We start from the raw sequence: 17,674 nt of genomic DNA on the forward strand, positions 1-17,674 counted from the left end.
TCATCATTTTCTTTTTTTCTTTCTTCCTTTTTTTTTTTTTTTTTTTTTTTTTGAAACAGAGTCTTACTCTGTCACCAGGCTGGAGTGCAGTGGCGTGATCTCGGCTCACTGCAACCTCTGCCTCCTGGGTTCAAGCGATTCTCCTGCCTCAGCCTCCCGAGTAGCTGGGACTATAGGCACACGCCACCACATTCAGCTAATTTTTGTATTTTTAGTAGAGAAGGGGTTTCACAATGTTGGCCAGGATGGTTTCAATCCCTTGACCTCATGATCCACCCGCCTCGCCCTCCCAAAGTACTGGGATTACAGGTGTGAGCCACCGCCCTCAGCCAGTTCATCATTTTCAAAGTATGCTTCCTTGCTCCCAAATTCCAGCTGAACTTCCCTGTGGACTTTTCTCACTCATTCTCACTGGAATCCCTTTTTGAGTTGGGAAATAATTGAGCAATGGATGCTGGGGTCTGACAGATAGAGAGTGAAATATGGGCTTGATTACTGATGGTGATGGAAGCTGAGTTGGTGAAGGTAGCTCACGTGAGCTGCAGCAGTGGGCCCCCTTGATATCTATCACCAACTGGACACCTTGGGCCTTCCCACAAGTTCTTAACATATGAAGGGACAGAGAATGGATGTGTCCTGCAGAGGGACTGACTCCAAAAGGAACAGAAGCACATAAAAGGATGAGCCAAAACACTTAGTCCGTTTTTCTACATATACTAATCACTTAGGTCCTCCTCTTGCCACAAGGAGGAGGAGGAAGTAGAGAAGATGGGTGGGTTCTGCCCATGTTTCTCCCTTCTAGAAAGTGGGGTAAAAATTTCCTCTCCTTTCTGATAACACAAGGAGGTGAGAATACATGTTTTTTGTCTCCTACAATGTATTCATTCAACAAATACTTATAAGACACCTCCTTTGTGCCAGGTGCTGGGATAGACAGTAGAGATATAGGAAGGCAAAACAAATACAAGCTCTTCTTGCAAGGAGCTTGCAATCTGCTGAAAGGGAAATGTAATTACGAAAAGAAATACTTAATTGCAAACTATAATCCATACTAGGAAGGAAAAGCACAAGGCGGTCTGAGAGAGAATAACACAGGAACATGATTCTAAGGGTGTGTCGGGTAAACTTCATTAGAAAGTGATAGTTAATCTCAAATGGGAAGAGCGTGAGGAGTGTATGTGTATGAAAATCTTTGAGGCTAGGAAAAACTAGAGGGGTATAGTGCAGCCTAAGTAGAGAGAGAGGGGCGATGAGTGACCCAAGATGAAAAGAATTAGGCAGGAGCCAAATCAACAGGACTTGTAGGTTATGTTCGGGAGTGGGGACTTCACCCTAAGTATAATGGAAAGCAACAGAAGGGTGTGAAGCAAGATATCAAGGGATAAGTGATAGACTCTGTGCTAATGAGAAGATCCTACAATGTAGTATCCAAACTAGCTCTGTTCCTCTCCATCAGCCTCCATCTCTGCTCCAATTTTGTCATATAAATGGAGCTGAATCCACAGGTTGAACTTAGGGGATACCAAGAAGCAGGAAAAATCATGAAGCCGGACTCATTATTATAGGGCCTAGTTTTCATTGGTTGCTTGGCCATTGTTTGACGTCAATCTGGAGGAACATGTTTATGACATGCCACAAAGCTTTGCCTTGTTAATATTTTATTCAGTAAAATCTATGGTTGATACAAAGCTTAGAAAGAACAAGTGTATCAAACGACAAAATTTATTCAAAATTATGTCAAAATAAAGAAACTCCCAGTTAAATCCACTGGATATAATACCAGAGAGAAATTAAAATCCATCTATTTATGATCCAAATGAGTTATAACACCCAAGGAAGTGGTAGACGACCCATAGAATGGAAGAAAATACTTGAAACTCATATTTGATAACATACTTTTATCTAAAATATAAAAAGAACTCTTACAACTCAATAATAAGCAGGCAAATACCCAATATTAAAAATGGTAAAGGCTCTGAATAGACATTTCTCCAAAGAAGACATACAAATGGCCAATTAGCACATGAAGAAATGCTCAACATCTTTAGTTATTAGGGAAATCAAGTCAAAACCACAATATGATACCATTGTATACCACTAGGATTACTATAAAAAAAGACAGGTAACAAATGCTGATGAGGATGTAGAGAAATTGGATCCCTCATATACTGCTGGTAGAAATGTGAAATGATGCACCACTCAGGAAAACAGTTTGGTAGTTCCTTAAAAGGGTAAACATAGTTACCATATGACCCAGCAATTCCATATCTAGGTATATACCTAAGATATATAAAAACAAAAACTTGTATGCTTAACGTTTGTAGCAACATTATCCAAAGTAGGCAAAAAGTGGAAATAACTCAAATGTCTATCAACTGATAATAGATAAATAAAATGTAGTATATCCTGACAATGGAATATTATTTTGTCATAAAAAGGAATGAAGTGCTGAGGCATACTACAACATGAATGGACCTTTAAAACATTCTGCTAGATAAAATAAGTCTGTCACAAAAGACTACATATTGTATGATTCCTTTAGGAGAAATTTCCAGAAAAGGCAAATCTCTAAGGACAGAAAGACTGGCGGACCTGGGGGTTTGGGGAAATGTATGGTGATTGCTAAAGCATATGGGAAACTCCTAAAAATTTTTCTTTTTGAGGTGCTGAAAATATTATATTAATTGATTGTAGTGAAGACTGCATAACTCTGTGGATATACTAAAAAACAATAGATTTTACTCTTTCTTTCTTTCTTTTTTTCTTTTTTTCTTTCTTTTTTTTTTTTTTTTTTTTTGAGACAGAATCTCACTCTGTTGCTCAGGCTGGAGTGCAGTAGAGCAATTACGGCTCACTGCAGCCTTGACCTTCCAGGCTCACATGATCCTCCCACCTTAGCCTTCTGAGTAGCTGGGGCTACAGGCATGCACGACAACACCTGGCTAATTTTTGTATTTTTTGTAGAGTCGGGGTCTTGCTGTGTTGCCCAGGCTGGTCTTGAGCATATTTTACACTTTCAATAGATATATTATCTAGTATGTGAATCATATCTCAATTAATTTGTTGTAAAAATCAATTATATGAAGTACTATAGAGTGACTTAGATAATATTTATTCAAAGACATGTTACCAAAGCTCAGTCAAGGAGAAATAATCTGAATAGCACTCTATTTATTAGTGAAATTATATTTATAGTTTAAAACCTTTCCACAAAGAGTAGGCCTAGATGGATTCAATGGTAAATTTAATCAAACATCTGACAAAGAAGTAATACCAATTCTACACAGACTTTTCTAGAAAAGAGAAGAGAAAGAAGCACTTTTTAACTCATTTTATGAAGCCATTTTTACCCTGACACCAAATCCAAAGAAGATGTTATAAGGGGAAATTAGAGATCAACATCCTTTAAGTATATAGACACAAAAATTCTTAAATTATTAGAGATTGACTTGGACAATATAGAAAAAGGATAATAAATCATGACAAAGTGGGGTTTATCCCAAGAATGCAAGATCGGTTTAACATTTGAAAGTCAATCAGTGTAATTCTCCACATTAAAAGGGCCAAAGAAAAGAAATATATAAACATTCTAATAGATGTAGAAAAAGCATTGGAAAATTTTTAATGCCCATTTATGAGAAAACCCTAAGAATATTAGGAACAGAACTCAATAAAGGCCATCTACAAAAAACTTTCATTAACATCATACTTAATGGTAAAAGACAAAACATATTCCTTTTAAGATGAGGAAAAAGTCAAGGATGTCTGTTCTTGCCATTTCTATTCAACATTGCACTGGGACGCTCAGCTAGTTCAGTTATGTAAAATAGATGAATAAATGGCATATATTTGGAAAGGAAGAAGTACATTGCAATCTTTCATTGTAGGTGACATAAACATCTATATAGAAAACCATAAAAATCTACAAAAAAAAAAACCCCAGTACAATTAATAAGTGACTACCTTAAGTCTGTAAGATGTACAAAAATCAATTGTATTTCTACATGCTAGCAACACACAATTGGAAATTGAAGTTAAGAAACAATACAGTTTATAATAGCATAGAAAAATGAAATATAAACATATTTAATATATCATGTACAAGACTGAAAATAACAAAACATTGCTGACAGAAATTAAAGATGACCAAAATGAATAGTGATATTTACCATGTTAATGGATCAGATGACTGAATATTGTTGCAATACTAACTTTTCAAAAGATTGTCTATAGATTCAGGGCCGGGCGCAGTGACTCAGGCCTGTAATCCCAGCACTTTGGGAGGCCGAGACAGGTGGATCACCTGAGGTCAGGAGTTTGAGATCAGCCTGACCAACATGGAAACACCCTGTCTCTACTAAAAATACACAATTAGCCAGGCGTGGTGGCACATGACTATAATCCCAGCTACTCAGGAGGCTGAGGTAGGAAAATCACTTGAACCAGGGAGACGGAGGTTGCAGTGAACCAAGATCACGCCGTTGCACTCCAGCCTGGGCAACGAGAGTGAAACTCCATCTAAAAAAAGAAAAAAGAAAAACACAAAAAAAGAAAGATTGCCTATAGATTCAACACAACTCCAAAAAACAAAACAAAACAAAACAAAACCCTGGACAACTTTTTAATTGAAATCGACAAACCGATTCTAGAATTTATATGGAAATGTAAAGGGCCTAGAATACCTAAAACAACTCTAATGAAAGGACAAAGTTAAAGGATTTACACTATTTACCTGATTTTAATAAGTGCTACAAAGCTATAGTAACCAAGACAGTACAGTACTGACATAAGTATAACTATAGAGATCAGTAAAACAGATTACAGAATCCAGGAATAGATTATAATTAGGGTTCTCCAGAGAAGCAGAACCAATATAGTCTATCTCTATCTAATCTAACTATAGGGAGATTTCATTATGGGAATTGGTTGACATGTTTGAGGAGACCAAGAAGTCCATAACATGCTGTATGCAAGCTGAAGAACTAGAAAATCTAGTGGTATAATTTGGTCCAATTCTGAAGGCCTGAGAACCAGCAGAGCTGATTGATTGTGTAACTCCCAGTCCAATCCCAAAGGCCTGAGGATTGGGGATATGGGAGCATTGGTGTAAGTCCCAAAGTTCAAAGGCCCAAGAACGAGGAGCTCTGATGTCCAAGGACATGAGAAGATGGCTGTCCCAGCTTACAAAGAGGGAGACAATTCCCCCTTTCTCTGCCTTTTTGTTCTATTGGGCCTTCAACAGATTGAATGATGCCTGTACACATTGACGAGGGCAGATCTTCTCTACCCCATCTACTGATTCAGACACTAATCTCTTCTGGAAACATCTGCACAGACACCCGAAAATAATGTGTTACCAGCTATCTGGGCATTCCTTAAGCCAGTCAGGTTGACATAGACCAACACAAATTTACTTCATTGATATTTGACAAAGGTATCAAGGCCATTCAGTGGAGAAAAAAGGCAGTCTTTTTAACAATGATTCAGGAATAAAGGAAAGGAAAAAGGATTGACTGCCTAGGGGCATGAGAGAACTTTTTCAGCAATTGATCTATTCCATATTTTGATTGTGGTCATGACTACTGACTATATATACTTGCCAGAACTCAATGTACAATTAAATCAGTGAATTTCATTATATGCAAATTTTACCTCAATAAGGTCAATTTAAAATTTTTTAAAATTAATTATATCAGGTCACAGTGGAGGAGATTTTACTTGGGAATAGTTTCTGTGGAAGAAGATTTCTGAATGAGTGTTAATTTGCCATACTTAATATGGGCTTACAATATAGCATGCTTATTTTAAAAGGTGATAAAACTTTAGGAAGTATTAATTTTGCAAACAGTATAATAGCCTGTCTTTTCTCTTGCTAATCAACCCATATCTAGAGTGCAATGGGTCTTTTAAAAAGAGGGACATTCATGACTAAAGAACATCAGAGTAGGAGAAACTGGATGTGTTTTGATCTTGAACCCCCACTGAATTAAGACAATTTAGGGAGCTGAGGGGATTTGTTGAATCATGAAATAAATCTGTAGGGGAAAATTTTAATTATCTTAAAGAACTCATAATTCATTAAGTATTTAAGTCCCTGCCATTCTGCAGGCATTATACTAAGCATTAATCTTACGATGAATAAACAGAAGAAATTTTCACTGTTATATGGAGACAGATTTTGGTTCAATAAAAAGAAGAACATTCTAACAATTAGAGTTGCAAAAAAAAAAAAAAATGAGTCCTTTGCAAAAGAAGTAGGGCATCTCCATCTGTGTGACTGAAGACTGCATTCCCAGTTGCTAGGGATAAGAGTGCTTTCTTCTGTGTTGGGAGGCAGGTTACCTCTGAATTTCCTTTCCAAATTAGGTTCAGATGGAGTTGTGTGAAACGAAAAATATTTAGCGTAGATTTGAGGCCGGGCACAGTGGTTCACGTCTCTAATCCCAGCACTTTGGGAGGCCGAGGTGGGTGGATCACCTGAGATCAGGAGTTTGAGACCAACCTGGCCAAAATGGTGAAACCCCATCTCTACTAAAAATACAAAAATTAACTGGGTGTAGTGGCACATGCCTGTAGTCCAGCTACTCAAGAGGCTGAGGCACGAGAATCACTTGAACCTGGGAGGCAGAGGTTGCAGTGAGCCAAGATTGTACCACTGCACTCCAGCCTGGGCAACAGAGAGAGATTCTGCCTCAAAAAAAAAAAAATAGATAGATAGATAAGATTTGACATTTTTAGTTTTATTTTTGTATTAAAAATAGGTACTTTTCTGATTATGAATATAAAGCATATGTATTATATTTCAGATGGTTAAGTTGCATAGCAGGAAGTAAAAAATAATTCATAATCTCACAACCCAGAGATGAGCATCATTAACATTTTGTTACTCTCCTTCCAGATTTTTCCCATGTATCTATACACCACAGAAAGTGGAACACACACATATTTTTCCCAAAATGTCATCGTATTGTATAGACTATTTTTACATGGCTTTCTCTCTCTTAAAATGTATTATGGGGATCTTTCTATATCAACAGAGAGAGATTGACATTACTCACATCGAATAACATGTTGTGTGGAGGTACTATGATTTGTTTAGTCAGTTTTCTATTAATGAACATTGAACATTTTTGGATGTTTCCAAAATTATTTGGTTTGGCTATATTCCTGAGACAGAGAGAGAGAGAGAACATGCAAACTGCCTTCCAGAAAGAAAGATTGTTATTAATTTTGTTAATCTTTGATAATCTTAAAGGGGGAAAATTTATTATAATTTGTATTTTTTTGATTACTAGAAGCTTACACTCTAGTGAGGGAGACAGACATCAAAGGTCACAGATAAATATAAATATAAATTTACAACCGTAATAAGTGTTATGACAGTGAGTCAATACAATGAGTATATAAGCAAGAGATTGACATGGTAACTTAATTGGGATCTTAAGAAGTCAGGGAAAGCTTCCCTGAAAGAATAATGACTGAGTGATGTAGTCATCAGCTAATCAGGGGAGCATAGATGAGAGCTACAGCAGGCATAGAGAGAATTTTAGAAAGAGGAAATAGCATATGCAAAGGCACTGTATATGTTCTAGGAACAGAAAGAAAGCCAACATGGATGGTATGCGACAAGCCAGGGCCAGCACAGTGCTGTGATGAAGCCGGAGAGGGAGGAGTCACCACATCACTCAGGATCTTGTCGTTCATGGTAAGTTCATATTCATATATTCCACTGGCCATATCTGTTGAAGGATTCTGATCTTTATCTGGAGAACAATGGAAGTCATTAAAATATTTTAAGCAAGAAAGTCACATAATAAAATCTACATTTTGAAAAAAATCACCTGGTTTCAGGTTGGAAAATGTTTAAGTCGGGGGCAGGGTGGATGTGGGTAGCCTCCTTTCAAGGCTACCACAGCATCTAGGAGGAAGATGGTGCTGGCTTAGATCAAGGTGATGTCAGCAAAGCTAAAAAGAGAATGGATTTGCGAGTCCTATGGAGACAAGACTTGGAGAAGCGTTGGATACCAGGGGCAAGGAAGACTTCGAGATTCCTGGCTGTAGAATTGTGGTGATACAATCCCAGGGTATTCTGGAAGAGGACCACTTTTAGGAGAATGATGTGTTCAGTTTTGATCATGAAACTTCAACACTTTTCATTATTGGTCATTTGTATTTCTTATATGTACCTCCTATTGTGCAATTTCCTTTGACATTGCTCTTTTTCCTCTCATATAATACCCCATTACTAGGGATAATACACCTTTTTCATATATGTTGCAAATGTTTTTCTCAATTTGTCATTTCCTTTTTTGGTTATTTGCTTTTAATTTTATTATTTTCTGTAGAAGAGTTGATATTTTATAAAATCTAAACATTATAAAATTGTGTATTGCCTTTTAATTTTTGAAATTAAGCTATGGACATCACAGAAAATTTAATTGTAATTACCAATCAATCAGAATTTTCGTCCCAAGATTCATATTTTAATCATCCTCTTTGTATAGATAGAAAAAAAAAGCTCACCTAAATGAAGATATGAATAACTTTGTATAACAATGTCTCGAAATTGAATTTTTATGACAAAGGTCAACATTGTCATTTCTTCATGTGGTATTTAATATCTATGGATCACTTCAGAATAAAAAATTTAGAACTCTTTTAGTCTTCCAAATCAGGCACTTACTTAAGTCTTCCAAGTCTTAGTATCTGCTCTACAACCCCTGTCAAATACTGATATTTGAGAGAAGTGGTGTATATTCCACAGGTGATTCTGAAGGTCATATATGCCTTTTCATCTTTGTATCTATAAGACTTAACACGGTACATGTTGAATGAATTAACAAAGCATTTTCAATTAAAATACTTAGATGGATAGGTGCACTGGCTCACATCTGTAATCCCAGCACTTTGGTGGGAGGCTGAGGCAGGAGGATTGCTTGAGCCCAAGAGTTCAAGACCAGCTTGGGCAACATAGTGAGATCTCATCTCTATAAAAAATATATAAAATTAGCCAGGAATGCTGGCATGTGCCTGTAGCTCCAACTGCTTGGGAGGCTGAGGTAGGAGGATCACTTGAGCCTGGGAGGTTGAGGCTGCAGTGAGCCAAGATCAGGCTACTGCATTCCATCCTGGGTGAAAAAGTGAGACCCTGATTCAAAATAAAATAATAAAATACTTAGAATAAAATGTTTAGAAATGGTTATATGTACAAACATCCCCTGACTAATAAGCTCTTGACTTAATAATACTTACAAATGAATGACCATTACCACTTGCCCACAAAGTCCTCCCATAGCTATCACTGATGTCCTGTTCTTCAGGAACCTTCCTCTGTTGTTGACACCTGGATCCATGGAGCCCTTCCCTACCATTGCTGTGGAGATCACCTGGATCCTCTGGGCACTCTCCACCTCCTTCATTGCTTTGCTTTCAGACCTCTCAGGCCAGTGGCACCTATACCCCATTCCATCCTATTGCCAAAAGCATCAGAAATCTAAGAGCCTCAGGACTCAAGAGTCTCAGGGCTTAGGACTCAGCATATAAGGTGGTGATGCTCAGGTCTTTCTTTCTGGAAATGCTACAAACTACACTCAGGAATATTTCAGCCCCATGATAAATTAAATGAGATTTTGTGAGTTTGCTTGAGAATGTAGCCACCATGTATAATGCTCCTAAACATGGACTTAATAAAATACCTTCTGAAATTGGTGATTACTTGTAGAGTGAACATTAATATTTATGGCAAATTAATTTTTCTTTTTATTTGACAACATATTAAATTGGATGCATGTTTTCCCCTTTAATATTAAAGCCTGGTCCAATTGTAAGGATGAAAAGGGAACTGTTCCTTTCTGGGAATCCCTGCAGCTGACTCAAGGGATCTACCAGCAATGAAGACAAGCAGCATTTCTTTTTCCTTCAAACACATAGTGATATGATTTGGCTGTGTCCCCACCCACATCTCATTTTAAATTGTAGCTCCCACATTCCCACGTGTTGTGGGAGGGACCTGGTGGAAGATAACTGAATCATGGGGGCAGTTTCCCCCATACTGTTCTCATGGTGGTGAATAAGTCTCATGAGACCTGATGGTTTTATAAGGGGTTTCCCCTTTTGCTTGGCTCTCATTGTCTCTTGCCTGCCGCCATTTGAGATATGCCTTTCACCTTCCACCATGATTGTGAGGCCTCCCCAGCCACGTGGAACTGTGAGTCCATTAAACCTCTTTTTCTTTATAAATTCCCCAGTCTCAGGTATGGCTTTATCAGCAGCGTGAAGATGGAAAATACACATGGTTTGTCCAATCACTTCTATTTTGTTTGTGCATTAAAATCTTAAGCTTCTAAGGGGCATGGTCTGTACTTATAAAACAATACACTTATTTGTCCTCCCCAAATAAAAAAATAATAACTGATCACAGGAGGAGAAACTCAGTCTTCCTCATCCTGCAGTTCTTTAAAAATGTCTTTAGTGTTGGTTAAGACAGAACATTTTTGCAGAATAAATTTCTGTGTGTGACAAAAGTGGATCAGAACAGTTAGTGCTCTAGAGAAGATGCCCAGATAGCTTTACTGACCAAGAGGAAATTTTCATTTCCTTCTACTCTTATGACCAAAAGTTTCTTCTCCAAAAAGCAGGCCCAGGATTAGAGTTCTTGACTTTCAGCACCCATCCTACCCCGTAGCCAGAGGAGCTCAGCCTGCCATTTAGAGTGCACACATGATTACACCATGTGCAGGAACCCTGGAGTCTAAGCCCCACACATCAGAGTTTTAATCAGAGGAGCAGACATTACTTGTTTCAGTTTCACCCAAGTTCCTACAGGTCAGGCATGGGTGTGTTGATTCTAGTTCTCTTTCCCACCTCCCTCTGACTTTTATACCCAGCCACCGGTCAGAGCCATTTGAGATTGAGAGAGGTGAAGTCCGGTTCTCTTTGGTTCTTGAATCCACTACTTAGTTCCAAGAGAAAATCACGTTTCTTCCAACCACTAAATTATTGAATCTGTGGGTCCATCGGAATTTACTGTCAAACTGCATGCAATTCATCTAAAAGTATACCTACTTCAAAAAGATTAGAAATAGCTTATTTTTTTCCATAGTAAATGGAAAGTAAAGGTTAAAATAGAGAACATCTAATAGGAATAAATTATTGGGTCCATGGGTCTACTGAAATTTGCCAACAAAACACAATTCTTTATCTAAAAGTATAACTGCTTCCAAAAGTTAGAAACAGCTTATTTTCATAGCAAATGGAAACTTAAGGTTTAATATAAGACAGAAGATCTAATAAGAATACAAATAGATGTTTCTAGACACCTGGAGTAATGTAAGTATAATTGTTCACTCAGTCATTCATGAATATTTTAATTGAGCAACCACTATGTACCAGGCACCATGTTAGGTATTGCGTATGTAGCAAAACAGACATGGTTCCTTCCTTCTTGTCTTTGAAACTACTTGCGCCTGGAAGAGATACCTGACCTGGAGCATGATCAGCATAGTGATAGCCTCAAAGGCTCTGAGAATGGATTTGATCACCTATGGGGTGTTGGGGCAGTGACGGGGAGACAGAGAAGAAGAGGGCAGAGAGAGGGAAAGAGAAAGAGAGAGACTGTGAGAAAGGCAAAAAAGAGGGCTAGGACTGACTGGTGAGACTAATCTAATCTTTCGAGTTTGAGCAAATAGAGCCAGAAATGAAGCCTAATAAAGTACCAGGCAAACAAAAAGAAAACAAAGCAAATGTGGCTTTGCAGAATCCAATAAAGGAGCATGGTTTCAAGGAAAGAGTGGTCCATAATAGCAAATGCTGCTAAGAGATAAAATAAAATGGAGGGCTTGTCTTAGGTATTTAAAGAAAAGAGGTATTTAATGGAGAAGAAGGGCTGGGACCTGGTGTAACTAGAACCACGTGGCAGGGGAGGCACTGGGGAGCCTGGAACCCTCATGCTCTTCTCCCAACACTGAGCTCTCTTCCACTCTTCATTCAGGTCAGGGCTTGTATGTTGCTACTTGTGGGGAGCCTCCCAAGTCACAAGTCTGGGCTAGGTGCCCCTCCTGTATGCTTCTGTAGGTACTGTTTACTTCCCTCCATTGCAATTATATTTTTTCTTGATTGTAAACAGCAGCAACCATCTCTGATAAACTGAAGCAGAAAAGACAATTTTTTGGAAGGCCGTTTGGGAGTTTGCAGAATTTTAATGTAAGAACTAGGCTTAGAAAACAGGTCAAATCCAAAGAAGATCAAGCAATGGAAATACAGACCAGGTTACATCTCCAGGTGTGCTGGTGAGTTAACCAGGCAACCTCACACCCAGCTCACACCTGGCCCCATCACCACTATTGCCACCAGATGCTGGGTGCTGCTGCCATAACACCAAGAGGATGAGTTCCAAACTGTCCCCTTCTTCTTCAGTTTATTAAGTTGTGGCAACAACAACAAAAATTGTACATATAAAGGAAGGATTTGGCCAGGTACAGTGGCTCACACCTGTAATCCCAGCACTTTGGGAGGCCAAGGCAGGCTGATTGCTTGAGCTTAGGAGTTTGAGACCAGCCTGGGCAACATGGTGAAACCCCGTCTCTACTAAAACTACAAAAATTAGCCAGGCGTCGTGGCAGGCCCCTGTAGTCCCAGCTACTTGCGAGGCTGGGACAGGAGATTTGCTTGAACCCGAGAAGCAGAGGTTGCAGTAAGCTGAGATCGTGCCATTGCACTCCAGTTTGGGTGACAGCGCAAGACTCTGTCTCAAAAAAAAAAAAAAAAAAAAAAATTAGCTGGACTTGGTGACACACGTCTGTAATCCCAGCTACTTGGGAGGCTTAGGCAGGAGAATCTCTTGAACCAAGGAGGCGAAGGTTACAGTAAGCTGAGATCGAGCCACTGCACTCCAGCCTGGGCAATAGAGTGAGACCCTGTCTCAAAAAATAAAATAAAATAAAAATAAATAATGAGGGGATTTAACATTTTGGTACAGTTGAAAGCATAATAAGTGAGCACTTCTGTAGCTACTGCTAAGCTATTCTTTTGAAGTCCTTTAGTATTCTTCTCATTCTTTTCCCCTCATTGCCCTCATCTCATGGGTAACTAAGTTTTCTGGATTTGCTCTATTTTGTGTGTGTGTGTGCGTGTGTGTGTGTGACAAGGTCTTGTTCTTGTCACCCAGGCTGGAGTTCAATGGTGTGATCACGGCTCACAGCAGCCTCGACCGTGTCTTGGGCTCAAGGGATCCTCCCACCTCAGCCTTCCAAGTAACTGGGACCACAGGTACCTGCTGCCATGTATGGCTATTTTTTTTTCTTCCAGTAGCAATGGGGTCTCCCTATGTTGCCCTGGTTGGTCTTGAACTCCTGGGCTCAAGTGATCCTCCCACCTCAACCTCCCAAAGTGCTGAGATCACGGTCATGAGTCACTGTGGCCAATCCCTGGATTTGCTTTTCTTTATAGTTTTATCATAGATTTGTGTCCCTATACGAGATCTAGCATTGTTACTTTTGCCTGTTTTTGTGCTTTACATAAATAAAATCACACTGTATGTATTCCTTTGTAACATGCTTTCTGCTCACTATATATTTTCAATGTTGGTGTGAAATAGCTATCGTTCATTCACGTCCACTGCTTTATGGTATTAATATACCAGAACTACTTTATCCTGTCTACTGTTAAAGAAGTAAGGATTTTTTCCCCCAGTCAACAATGCTGCTAATTATATACACACACCTCCTGGTGTACATATTAAATAATTCATTAAGGTCTATAGTGAAAGAAGAATTTCTTTCTTTCTTTCTTTTTTCTTTTTTGAGGTGGAGTCTCGCTCTGTTGCCAGGCTGGAGGGCAATGGTGCGATGTCAGCTCAGTGCAACCTCCGCCTCCTGGGTTCAAGTGATTCTCCTGCCTCAGCCTCCCAAGTAGCTGGGACTACAGGTGTGCACCACCATGCTCAGCTAATTTGTATTTTTAGTAGAGATGGGGTTTTACCATGTTGGCCAGGCTGGTCTCAAACTCCTGACCTTGTGATCCACCCGCCTCGGCCTCCCAAAGTGCTGGCATTACAGGCGTGAGCCACTGCACCCGGCTGAAAGTAGAATTTCTAAGTAATAAGGAATGTGAATATTTAACTTTACTAGGTGACAGCAAATTATTTTCCAGAATAACTATAATAATTATATACCCACCAGCAGTGATGACTTTTTTTCACTTTCCCACATCTTCGTCAACATCAGGTAGAACCCAACTTTATTATTTTTGTCAAGCTAGTGGGTGCAACAGAGTAGCTCAGTATAGTCTTAAGTTAGGTTTCTGTGATTACTACCAAGTTTGGGTATTTTCCTATGTTTATAAGCCATACACATTTGCTCTTCTATGAGATAACTGTTCATGTCTTTTACCCGTTTCTCTATTGAGCTGTATGTGTCTCTTCATATACTTGGGCCTCCTTAAAGTTCTTTAATAGAAACTTTAGTAATTCTGTACCAAGGACCTACACATTTTTCTTACATTTATTCCTGGGTGGTTTATATTATTTTATACTATTAAAACACGTTCTACTGTTGAATAGAAATGCACTTTTCTTTTTATATTGATATTACGTCTAGAAATCTTGAACTCATGGAATCTGATAATTTACCTGTAGATTCCATTTATCTGTAGATTATTTTGATTTTTCCATGTTGAAATTACATCATTTGTAAATGACTGATTCATTTATTCCTTTCCTAATTCTTGTACCTTTTCCTTGTTTCATTGTGCTGTCTAAGAATTTTAGCCAACACACTGTCGAATAGAAGTGGTGATTCTTCTATTCTGGGATCATTCTTATCTGGGACTTATGTCTCTGTCTCCTTTTTTTTTTTCTTTTGGCATTTGGTACAGAATCAGAGTCCCAAATGGGCACATTTGCTTGGCCAAGTTTGAGTCACAGGACTTTCTAACTGCCAAAAGAAGAAGAAGAAGGAGGAGAAGGAGAAGAAGAAGAAAAAGAAAAAGAAAACATATGCCATAGTATGATATAGGGCTCTTTCTTGAACTTTTCTAGGAATTTCTCCAAAATTAGAAGGACATTCAAACGCCGGAGAATGGAAAGCAACTTGTAATTGCTGATATACTTGTCTTTATGCACAGTAAGAGTCTATGTAAGCAACCTAATCTCCATGAATAATGTTCCTATAGGAGAATTTATTCTTTATTTCAAATTGGAACTCTAAGAATACATCTCCCTTTACTGTGTACATAATATCAGAACTGGAGATTCTCCCTGTTCCAAATTATTTATGGAAGTTCCTATGGCCTATTGTGGAGCCTTCAAGAAGGGAAGACCTAGGGAATGAATGGGGATGAAGTATGGAGCATTCTAAAGAATGAGAATTTCTTGCCAGTATAAAACCTCAGAGGTGACTTTTCCAAGTCATATTCTCAGTTATTCCCTCCCTCTTCTTTCACGGGTTTATATACTTCTGTTTCCAATGTTATCATGTATAGCCGTATCCATGTTTTCTTCTGCCGAAGTTACTGCTAAGTAGATCACAGTCTCCCAGCTCTTCCTTTATTTTCACGTCTGTGAAGAAGTTAATGTTCTTTTATGGTTTTCTAGAAGATTACTGCTAGTAATAATAAAAAGCAATTTAATAAAGAGCATTCTGCCACAAAATTGAGATACACACACACACACACACACCAGGGATCTAGTTTCATTCTTCTTCATATGGATATTCTGTTTTCCTAGCACCATTCATTAAAGAGGATGTGCTTTCCTGGTGTATTTTCTTGGCACCTTTGTCAAAAATCAGTTGTCTATAAATATCTGGATTTATTTCTGGGTTCTCTATTTTGTTCCATTGGTCTATGTGTGTGTTTTTATACCAGTGACATGCTGTTTTGGTTACTACAGCTTTGTAATACGTTTTGAATCAGGTAGCATGATGCCTCCAGCTTTGTTCTTTTTGGTCAGCATTGTTTTGGCTATTGTGAGTTTTTTGTGGTTCTGTACAAATTTCAGAATTTTCTTCTATTTCTTTAAAGAATATCATTTGTATTTTGATAGAGATTGCTTTAAATCTGTAGATTGTTCTGGGTGGGTAATATGGTCACTTTGACAATATTCATTCTTCCAATCTATGAACATTTGTTTGTGTCTTTCCATTTGTTTGTGTCTTCATCAGTTTCTTTAATCAGTGTTTTATAGATTTTTATTGTAAAGATCTTATGCCTCCTTGGTTAAATTTATTCCTAGGTATTTTAATATTTTTGGCAGCTATTGTAAAGGGAGTTGCTTTCGTGATTTCTTTTTTGGCTAGTTTATTATTAGTGTACAGAAGTGCTATTGATTATTGTATGTTTGTTTTATATCCTGCAAATTGGTTGAATTCATTTATCAGTTCTGAAAGTTTTTTTGTGAAGTCTTTAGGTATTTTTATATATAAAATCATGTTATCTGCAAATAGGGATAATCTGACGTCTTTATCAATGGATGCCATTTCTTTCTTTTTCTGGCCTACTTGCTCTACCTAGGATTTCTAGTACTGTGTTGAATAAAAGTGGTGAAAATGGGCATCCTTGTCTTGTTCCAGTTCTTAAAGGAAAAGCTTTCAAGTTTTCCCCCATTAAACGTGATGTTAGCTGTGGGTTTGTAATTTATGGCCCTTATTGTATTGAGGTGTGTTTCTTCTATACCTAATTTGTTGAGAGTTTTTATCATGAAGGAATGTTGAATTTTATCAAATGTTTTTTCTGCATCTATTGAAATGATCATATGGATTTTGTTCTTCATTCTGTTAATGTGATGTATCACACAACAATTTGCATATGTTGAACCATCCTTGCATCACTGGGATAAATACCACTTGATCATGATGTATAATCTTTTTGATGTGCTGTTGGATTTGGTTTGCTAGTATTACATGGAGGGTTTTTGCACCTGTGTTCATCAAGCATATTGGCCTGTAGTTTTTTTGTTTTGTCCTTGTCTGGTTTTGGTAATGCTGGCCTCATACTGTATATCCTTTTTGACTCAGCACTTCCCCCTTCTAGGAGTTTACTCTAGGAATATATTCTAATAGGTAGGTAATACAATAACCACAGCAGTGTTCACTGAAGTCTTGTTTATAATAGTAAAAGCTGGAGTCCAACAATATAGATGGATTAAATGGTTTGCTAGAGTCATACAATGGAATAATAAGCAGCCATTAAAAAGGAAAAATTGTCGGTGACAAACCATACAGTGAAAGGAAGCAGAATGTATAAGAGCATTTACATCATTTATATAAAAGTTACTATATGTACAAATACATATACGTCTACATATACAGATATGGCTATCAAAACAGTTAAATTTTATTAACAAGCAGGTGGCAGGCATTGTGAGGTTGTTGTTTATAATGTTATGTATAATTTTATATAGCCTTACTACTGTTGTGATTTCCTTTTCCCCATCACCTTGGTTCCTCAATTCAAATTCTCTTACTCCAATTTTTGTATTCCCAGATACCTCTAGAACACCATATTTAGCTTGACTTCTGTGCACTATGAGGTGAGCTAGCAAATGCTTCAAGGAAAGAAGCAAATAACATCAGGCTCACTTCTGTACATTCTCCTTCTCTCTAAGATCTTGTTCCTTCAAGTCCTCGCTGTCCTGGTTGTTTAGATGCCTTCAAACAGCTTGTCTTAATTTTTTAATCCA

This window comes from Rhinopithecus roxellana, chromosome 4 (assembly GCF_007565055.1).
Source record: "Rhinopithecus roxellana isolate Shanxi Qingling chromosome 4, ASM756505v1, whole genome shotgun sequence".
Taxonomy (NCBI): Eukaryota; Metazoa; Chordata; class Mammalia; order Primates; family Cercopithecidae; genus Rhinopithecus; species Rhinopithecus roxellana.